The sequence below is a fragment of the Anthonomus grandis genome, chromosome 8 (assembly GCF_022605725.1).
Source record: "Anthonomus grandis grandis chromosome 8, icAntGran1.3, whole genome shotgun sequence".
Lineage (NCBI taxonomy): Eukaryota > Metazoa > Arthropoda > Insecta > Coleoptera > Curculionidae > Anthonomus > Anthonomus grandis.
Window position 1 is genome coordinate 11,266,673 of NC_065553.1, and position 10,755 is coordinate 11,277,427.

The 10,755-nt window shown below is 27.6% G+C and overlaps 1 long non-coding RNA gene across 1 annotated transcript; it reads right to left on the reverse strand.

Annotated features, from left to right (window-relative positions):
* Nucleotides 1-6,735: 6,735 nt before the first annotated feature.
* On the reverse strand, nt 6,736-7,745 carry LOC126739863 (uncharacterized). Its single transcript, XR_007661715.1, has 3 exons — nt 7,591-7,745; nt 7,056-7,123; nt 6,736-6,910 (listed from the first exon to the last, which is right to left on the reverse strand). It is a non-coding gene; the product is annotated as an uncharacterized LOC126739863 (long non-coding RNA).
* Between the last annotated feature and the right edge of the window lie 3,010 nt (nt 7,746-10,755).

The window sequence follows — 10,755 nt, forward strand, 5'->3', positions numbered from 1 at the left end:
CAAGTATTTTACGCTGAACTTTTTTCTGAATTTTTTCATGTTTGTTACTGATCAATATCTAAGTCAAGTAACTTAGATTGTACTTCACATTCAAAAAAGTCAAAAGTAACAATCATTTTTTTAATTCGATAAAACAGACCTCCCTTGACCGAAGAATAGAATTTTCTGAGGGAATGACAAAGAAATTACGTATTACTCCTTGCTAAAAAATTGTTGTTTTAGTAACGCATGTACATTTCTTTAAACAGTCCTGTAAATAAACACAACGGTAGCTACTGGAGTGATGAAAATCCGCATGTTTTGAGAAAAAATCCAGAGTATCCAGAAAAAATTCAATGTATGTGGGGAATATCGGATGATACTATTAACAGGCATTTATTTATTATTGGTAACCTTAATGGTGAATCTTGGAAATGTTGGAACCCACTACTCAATCTAAAATTGTTGAAGAAATACTAATAATCCATTGAATATTCAGAGGGGTAGGAACTTAAACAAAGATTTATTATATTTTCAATAAGATGGAGCGCCCCCTCACTATATTCTTCCTATCAGGCAATTTTTACATGATACGTCTCCTGACTTGTGGACTGGGAGAAAAGGTCTAATAGAATGGCCGGCAAGATCACCAGATCTAACATCCTTCGATTTTTATGCTCTGGGATCACCTAACGACAATTGTGTTTAAAACGCAACCAGCTTCACTCGCTGATCTTCGATAACAAATTACTACAGAATGTGCATCTATTCCAAGAGGAGTGTTTTCAAATGTGAGAAATGACTTTGAAATTATATTATACTTATGTTTAGCCCAAAATGATTTCATTTTGAAGATTTAATTAAATGAAATAACATTTCATAAAAACAGAGTGTGTTTAATTTAACTAATACCTTTCTTTGACCCTGTGTAAAACTTACCCCTGTTTATTAAAAGATGCTGTTGAATTGCTAAAATGCACATAGATTGTTTTCGACTCTTAAGGAATGAAGATATTTATTACCCTAATAAGTTTCTACTAATCCAAACGGTCAAAAGAAGTAAATCATAATTAATTGTACCAAATAATTTTGAAAGAATAAAGAAAAGTCCCTTAACTTTTCCATTACATACAAAGATTCTTTATTGATTAAAAAAATTCAATATTTCAGTTATTTTATTAGGTCGTATTTTATTTGAACAGTAATTTGATCATAGTGTTTTATGAATGGAAATACTGCCACATTTGTTATAAATTTTCCGTATATTGAAATAAGCCACTTGTCTTGAATAGATATAAAGGAACAATTTTGTTAAACAATTCTATTGACAATATTGCAAAACAATGCATATAAAGGTTTAAATTCCAACCTAAAATGATTACCAGTGCCATTATATTAAGGACTCATAGTCAGCAATTATTCTAGTCTTCTTTAGTTCTGCTTGCGTCCGGATCTACAAACGTAAATTCAATTCATTGCCTTTGAACAAAATTTATTATCAAACTTTATAATTTTTGGTTCTACTGAGATAAAAACTTTTGTAACTTGATAAAATAATACCAAATCATATAACTAAACATTTTTAAATTAAAATATCTAATACCATAATTACAATTCCAATAAAATTATTGGAATTTCCCTGCAGCCAACCTTGTACCGCCTCTGGGCGATCAAAGAAAATATCAGGCCGGTCAGCAACTGCTCATTATGCTTTACGCAAATACACTTTGTATACGACACTCGGCCCGAGTGGGATTACAGTACATGTTTCTCAAGTCCCATCATCAATAATAACAAATATGATCTCCGTTTACATTTATTTTACGCTTGCCGAGCTTTATAGCACCACCAGCTTCTTTTTTATTGCACATACCGCCCGGCCGAAGAGTTGATGCCAACACCTGTTGTTGTTCTGGGTGTCGGTATTGACAGAGTTAATAATAATTTATTTAAACACGAGATACATATTTATTGCTGGACGTTTTATCTTATCTTTTGCTTTATTTATATGATTTTTATTAATATACTTGGTCTATAGAACGATTAGTTATTTGGCAGTAGAGATATCAAATGTTCTTCTGTTAGACTTTTAATTTAATAAAAAATCTTTATTTATCAATATGGACATACATATTCCCCAAAACTTTTTTTTTAATTAGGCCATATTAGTAAGCTATTGTATACAGTAAGTTATTTAAATGTGCCAAGCTGAATAAGAGGTAGTCAGGTCTCAGGTCAGGATTCAGGGCAAAATACAGTACAAGAAGAGCTTTAATTCATGTTTATTATGACACACTTCTTCACTTAATCTCTTAAATAATATAAATCAATAGTATTAGTATTGCTAAATATTAATAAACTTTTTTACACCTTGAATCTTTTAATATTATTAACTAAACTCAAATACTTTGGACTATACTCTCCTGCAATCAATATTTTAAAGAGGAATTAACGACTACATTAAGTTTTACAGGAGAATATTCTGAAACCTTTTCTTTTTTCCTTTTATTCATGCGATTTCCATAAACATCTTCGAACTTTTTACTTACATCAATATGCCGATGACACAAAAATTTATGATTTGTTTAAGCGTAGTGATCTCCCAGAAACTTCCTGTGAAAGCTATCAATACAGACCTTCGTATATGATATGCTCTATATACAAACAATAAACTGCTAAACTGGTGCGTAATGCTGCCAAATCAAAACTTGTAGTTTCTAGGCAACGTCTTCCTAATACTGCAGACTAAATGGCTCGTTTTTAATATCTATCAATATTAAGAATAATTTAGGATTTATTAAATCTAAGGACATAAGGGAGAAGTGAAATGGGGTAGAAACCCCAAATATTAATTTTTTTTAAATTCACTTTTTGACATAAATTAACGTCTGAGAGCAAGATCGCAATAAAATAATAATCCTCGTATGCAAAGATCATAATTAGATAAGAAAAGTAACTTTTTCAGATCAGATGTAAGAAAAGGGTAAAATGTGGTAAAAGCAAAAAAATATATTTTTTAAAACCACTTTTTGGCATATATTCTCATCTGTCCCCCATCTATCTGACCCTCATAGGTGAGGACCATACTCAAGTAAAAGAAGTAATATTTCCAGGCGATTGAGGACATAAGTGAAAAGTGAAATGAGGTAGAACCTTAAAAAATAGATCTTTTTTTCCCAATTTTTGGTATCAATATGAATATTGAACGAATTGATTTTTAATAATTTTTTTTTAATTCTAGGCATTTAACAAAATTCAATTATATTAAGCATTTAATTTTGTATTTAATTTAAACAATTGAAATTTGAATTTAGATTCAAGGCACTTGATTTTTTTTTAATTCCTTTGAACGAAACTAAAAATCCAGGAAATTAAATCAACGATTGATTTAAATCCAGGTAAATAATATTTGTTTTATTCCTGGCATTTAATTTTAAGTCAAGTATTTACTTTTTAATTTTATGTTTTTTTTACCTTCCTTTATCGATCATGTATCAAATTTATTACAAATTTGTTTCTTAAAATAAAAATTTTTATATATAGAAAAGAAATTTCTAACGACCTATGTTAGGCTACGACTTTACGATTCTTTAATATAACTAATTGTAAATTGTGCAAGTATACTAATTTTTATAGCATACTAATAGCAAGAAAAAATAGCTTAGTTTAGAAAATTTCCTTTTGTTATAAGATAATTTAATCCTCTTGATAGAATAATAATAACAATCTTTAAACTCACAGTTTCAGTTGCAGGTAGAGGTATTTCTACATAAAGCGATACTATATGGATTTTTGATTTAACGTACCACGTCCATGTCTGAATTTGTTTCACAATTTTTGTTTATTTGTATGTTTCCTTTGCTATTTGGATGTGTAAAGGTTTGGCTTTCTATTTTGGTAATAGCTTTTCTGTTATCGCTTTCTTTTTTCTCTATTTTTAACTTTATTTATTTAAAGTTCATTCATGTTTGAGTTTTTAATAGGCATTGCTGTGTGTTGCTGTGTCATGCCTAGATATTTGTCATTCTTTTTAGTAGTTTAGAGAATTGTCATATTTCGTCTCTTTCTCTTTGATTAATAGTATTAAGGATTTTATATTATATAAATAAATTTTTTTTGGTTTAAAGGTTCTAGGTATAAAAACCATCCAATACTATATGTTCGGTTTAAATTTGACAATAATTTGTAATTGAAAATGACTTTTTTGGTTGTTTACATTAAAATAATTAAGTTCTGTAGCTTTTTGCAAAAAAACATGCCATTGACTGTTTGTAAGCTTTTATATTGATTTTCTAATTAAGGCACTAAAAATACTACTACTATGGGTCTTTTGACTGTAATTAGCTATAGTAACTACAAGATTATTCTTCTTTAACCAGTAATACATACAAATACTACACAAAAAAGAAAATTTTCATAAAACTTAAAAAAAATAGTTTTAATAATTTTTAAATCCCACAAGAATCTATAATCAGAAAAAATTATTAAAACAAATTAAAAGTCAAAAAATATAAGCATGACAATTTTCTACAGTAGAAAAGGTAAATGTATTTACAACTGCAGTGAATCAGAAGAAAATAGCATAGTCTAAGGTCTAAAATATACAAGCATTAGATCTATTTCTTATATAAATAATTAAATTTATTACTAATTTCTTATATAACAAATTCTTAATATTAAATGCTGTTTATGTTCAATTAGGACAAATACATAATAGCACACTAGAATTTACTTAGAATTTAACATGTTAAAATCGCTAATGTAATAAATCCATAATATGCATGGGCGCACAGGTTACCGTTATTTTTTCGTATATAATTACAAAAATGAGCGACAATTATTGAGAATACAAACGACGTATTATAAATGTAAATAATGTGTATAATTATTTGTCTATTATAAGTTCGCCTTCCTAATGGTTTCTTATGTCATTAAACGGATAATAACTTTTTACGACCGATATTACGACATCTTATCAAGACAGTCGTGTCTTAAGAAAGTTAATGCTAGAGTAAGAGAGCTATAATGTAAAGGTGTAAAAATAATAAACTGAAAAATTATTATTTATTTATTAATTGGAATTTTACGATTTAAAAAAAAATTGAAATAAAATGTTTTTTTTTTATATAAATATAGCTGTGATTAGAATTATGAGATTAGTAAATATGACTTTAGTATAAAAAGAAGAAGTAGATAGCAATATGTAAATATTTTTAAATATTTCTTGTTTCTTAAATGCATAATTTAAATAGATACAAAATGTTATCTGTTATATAAAGCATTAAACGTTTTTTTTTACTTCTTTTTCAATTTTATAAATTAACATTTTTAACACAGTCCTCAATCATAAAAACCTCCTATGCAAAGTTTTTAAAGGTGAATTTTATATTTTTAAATTTTGCTCAGACTTAGAGCGTTATAAGATCTAATGATGCTCTTAAATTAAATTTGCTTAAAATATAATAATCTGAAATAATGTAGTCTATATCTCTTAACAAAAAACTATTTAGGTAAATATAGTAGGTACAGTAAGATCGCTACTTATTTTTAAACATTCTGCTAAACACTCGTTTATTACTGTCCTAAATTATAAATAGTAAATCTAATCTCGATGATTAACCCACTCGACAAGCAGTTTAACAGGCACTTATTAACAGTCACAAGGGAGATGGACGAAAGGGTTAAAAGAGACTTTAGGGTCGCAGATTGCCAGCCCCCAAAACAATGAAACAATGACGCCGGTCTTTAATAAGTGCTCATTGATATGCAAATAAGTCGATTCAGTTGATAAAACACTTACACGGCCTTTGCCGAACGGTTCGTTAGAACATTATTTGATTATGGGGGCCATTAAAAAGAATGTTTAGTATGCATAGTCTTGGTATATTAATTTTTACTACTAGTATTCATGTACTATGTGTGTAGCGACAGCCATATATGAAATGTATTTTAATAAGGAAAGTAGGAACTATTTTTTTGTAATAGTTTAAAAGTAAGTGAAGTCTGACGTTATTAACAATAACAAAATCCACCAATAACTTATATATAAAAAATAATGCAAAAAAATGTCGATTACAATCAAGACCATAATTTCTGATAATTAAACTCCTGGTTGGTTCCTAGGTTCATTTTTAATAAATCTGAAAATATTATTCTATTTAACTTTTTTTAACTTCCTCCTCAATATCTTAATAATTTTAACTACTTTTTAATATTTAAAATTTAAGCATAATTTAACTGGATATGAAACCCAATATGTTATCTGAATATGAAATTTATTCTCTCCGGCTGCAAGTTGCATTTTTTCTACCTAGTTTAGTCTCTCATATTTGATATCAGATCTAGAAATATTAAAAGGTTTTTTTGAAATTTTCCATTTATTCTAGAACATTTTGTTTGTTTACAGTAACTAGAATTACCTTCAGATAATTTTTTCTTCGATAATGCTAAATTTACCTACGAAAACATCATATGAGAAGGGTGATATCCAGATATTTATTTATTTCATTTTTTTTGCCTTCTGTTTTCTGTATTATTCTCTATTATTTCTCCAGTAAATTAATTTTAATTTTTTTACAATCTGCCTTAATACTTACTTCTTAAATAATAAATCGTGAATGAAAATTATAAAATATTTTTGTTTAATTATTCTTATTTTATTTTTTACTAAATAGATAGATAGTACTCACTCTATATAAGCCATAGAGTGACTTAATTAATACCAAAAGGCTTCTTAAAGAAAATAAGGAAACGAAATTTATTTTAAAAAAATTAGATTTTATTGACATCTTTTAAAAAATTATCAATGACTTCATCTTATACCTACATTCGAGCCCGTGTCGAAAGTACACAGATTTATAAGCCCCTCGAAAGAAACAAAAGCAAATAACCGAACGCCAGGCAGACGTAGGGCCGAACCGAGTTTCAATATCTGAAACAATAATACAAAAAACGACATGAGCCATTGTCAGCGAATATTATAGAGGCATTGTTCTCGCAAGGTGATAAATAAATTAATCTGCGTTTCTCTGCGGCCCGCGAGAAATCTAACCTATAAATTTTATTAAGTGCCTTACCGGTTGGTGGTAGACCGGCCAAACAATCGACCAAATAATTGCTGTGTAAGCCAAATGAGTTTTTGTACCTAAGAAGAAGCATATATATTAAGTCACATATGACATAATTTTTTACGTTTTTACTATTTATTTTAAAAGATTATGCATTTGACAGCTATACTTTTAAAATATTGTATTAAAATTAAAAGGCCCATAATGTTCATTAATGTTATGCATTAATTACGACCGGTTGAGTATAAGTTTTATACGGTGTTCCGTGGGTTCTAGCGAAGGAAGCAAACAGGATCACAGAAAACAAAAACATTACTTAAATTAATTAAAGCATAATGTTTATTATCAGTCCTAGCTAAGTTGCCAATTAATTTTAATGGAAATTGAGAAAAGTTAGTTACCCTATAATTCGATTTTTATTCGAGTATTATATGAAATAATATGAAAAATTATTATATGGTTTTGAAAATGTAAATATATTAATTATTTAAATAGTTTTGATACTGTTTTGCTTTGTTTTAAGGATATTTGGGGTTTTACTTACATTTCTTATTTGTCTATATGGTATCTAGTTTCTAGTATTAGTTGATCTTATGTGAAGAACACATTTGAGGTCAAATTTAGGTTGTATTATTATTTATCCCTGTAGTTCAAATTTCTTGCTTACAATTTCTTGGAAAGTCAGGTGAGAGTCCTGACGTTGTCAATAACAAGTGTGTTTCTGGCATAAAAAAATATTCCTGGAGTGTGTTCTTAAATTACGCTACAATATTAAGCTTGTGCTATTTTTTCTTGTTACATTTTTGCAATAACATTAGTAAATAAAACAGATAACTAAAAAAGCATCTTTGTATTATTTGTCTCTATTTAAATTAGAATACTACTTACTGTAGTTTACAAAAAGTATAAATTCATGAATAAAATAATAAGTTTGAAAACAGGAAAATAAATGGATTAACATATTTATGTGGTCATTTAATTTGAACAAAACTCTGCTACACATAAATGGCTACTTGCATATTTTAGATTATATACACAAGACAAGGAATTATATTAGTTAAAGTACTTTTTCAGTACTAAGGGATTTTAGTCAATAAATTACAGCTAGAAGAATGATGCATTTAATTGTAGAATCAGGAAATAACATCAAATTCAGAACATAATGAAAGCAACTAAAGAAGAAAGGTAAAGGGAAAAAAAAAGAAAAAGATCTTAAACGATAAGTTATTTTTTACAAGCATTTATTTCTGGTATTCTTCACCAAAAACTGAGTTTTTAGTTAAGAATAAGATAAAGAGTTTTGACTTAGTGTCACGCCAAAGGTTCTATTTATAGGAATAATAAATGGGAAGATAATGTGTCGTTTAAATTTTATTTTAATACTTATAGATTCAAATTTAAAAATAATCCTGCTTTGTTATTTAAATCCTTTAGGCTCATTTGCTTCTTTAAGAATAAATATTAATAATAATAATAATAATAATACAACCTAATATTATTATATAAATGGAAACCAATTTATTATTGCTTCTATCAGTAAAAAGAAAAAAAATAATTAATACTAGCATCTTAGTAATCATTTACAAATTCTTAGCAAAATATTAAAATTGCTTTACATTATTTATTCATTTATTATTTGGAAATATGCACTAAGAAATCGTTAATGTATTTTGCCTTATTGTGTATCAAAACTTTATCTTTGTAGTTTTTTGGTGGGACTGCTTACTGCAAGATACTGATGTCTTAGAATAGGATACAGAATAACAATATACGTAAATAGAGGTAGATCAATACTTATTATTCTTTTTTCTTTTGTTTTTTAAAAATATTTAAAGTTTTTAAAAAGTTTTAATTTTTAGTCTTAAGAGACTAAACATTTAAAAAAAATTAACTAGACAAAATAAAATCTTATCCTTATGGTGAGATTTTAGCTCAGAGTTAAGATCCTTGCGATTTACTTTTATTTTGCTAAAGAAAAAACCGTAAAACATCCAGCTAAATTCTTTTTAAATTAAGGTGGTTTCAAGTTAGTTTTCTAGATGATAGATAGATTTAGTTTCATTACGGTTATTAAAATATAAAGATATTTAAAGGGTGGCGAAGGAAAAATATTTTAAGAACTCTACCACACTTTATTTAGAAACTTTACAACTAATACAAACTAATAGTAATTACATATAAAGTGTTAACTAGTAGAAAATAAACTTACAACCATATATACAATAACTATATATACATGCTCTAAAGATAAAATTTAAACATAAATAAAGAAGAACTACACTACAATACTAAAACATACCTAACATATATTATATTTTATATTTTTATATGTAACTATACTTTATGTTTTTTATTTACCCTCTTAAAACTAGTGCTGATGAGAAAGCAATCTCTTACAAATTCCATTACAAATTCACTCCATTACAAATGGACAAATGGTTAGCACATTGTTCACTGGTGAAATGTTCCTACCCTACTCTCAGTTATCCTTAAAATACTCTTTAGTACTTTAAAGTAGTACTTTTTTACTTTTAGTGGCAAGAGTCTGCAATTAAAACGAATTTAATATTATCCGATATGAGACCGTATTTAAATATATCTTTTTTTTTTTTTTAAAGAAATCTTAAAAATCGTTTTGGAACCTGCTCAATTAATTCTGAGTTTGAAAATGCAATAGGAGATCAGATGTTTAAATCATATTCCATATGTGGTTTTACCAGGGTATTATAGAGCCTAATAATTGTACCTATTCTAAAGCTATTGCTATTTCTAATAACAAAACCCAGGCACTATAGCATATGTTAGTTATTTCACAATATTGTATATTATATCTCATGTTAGTTTGAAATGTGACTCCTTGATCCTTCATAACACTTCCTCTCTCAACTCGATCCCAATGAAAATAATAATTCAATAATACTATTAAGTGTTCGGGTATATGATAATATTGTAAACTTTTAAACTTTAAGGGCCATTTTTGAATCTTTGCGCCATTGAGCAACTGATCTTAGATCATCTTGTAATTTAGTTGTATCTTTTCTATTAGAGACCGTTTTAGAAAGTTTAAAATCGTCAGCATATATTAAGCTATTACAAAGCTCAATACAGTCTGGCAAATGGTTAATAAATAAAATAAAGAGCAATGGTCCAAGTTAGCTTCCTTGTGGAACTTCAGAACATGACACATATTGGTGAGAGAAATAGTTTCCTGCTTTCACTTTATTGTTTCTGTCTAATAAATAAGTATTTAATAAATTAAAAGCTTTTTTTGAGAAACTAAACTAGACCAGTTCATTTAAAAGAACACAGTATATAAAAAGCATTTTATCTAATGCTTTTTCTCAATCAGTAATCAATACATCTATCTGCTGCCTCGCCTCAATAGCCCTAAAAATATCTTTAGAAAAAATACAGAGATTTGTTACTGTTGATTTGTCTCTCACAAAATCGTGCTGAAGTTATATATCATTAAGGAATGCTTCTAAAAATCTTAGCAATACTATTCAAAAGACTGATTGGCCTATAAACAAGATAAAAATAAGCAAACTTCCGTTGCAATATCATATGATCCTATTTTGATAAAAGGCTTTGATAGGGTTCTGTAAGACTTAGGCGTGAAAATGGTGGATCTAAGTTCGGCCAAGTTAAGAAATCTTTTAGGAATTACAAAAGATATAACGAAGACCAATGAACAGTCCAGGATCTATGA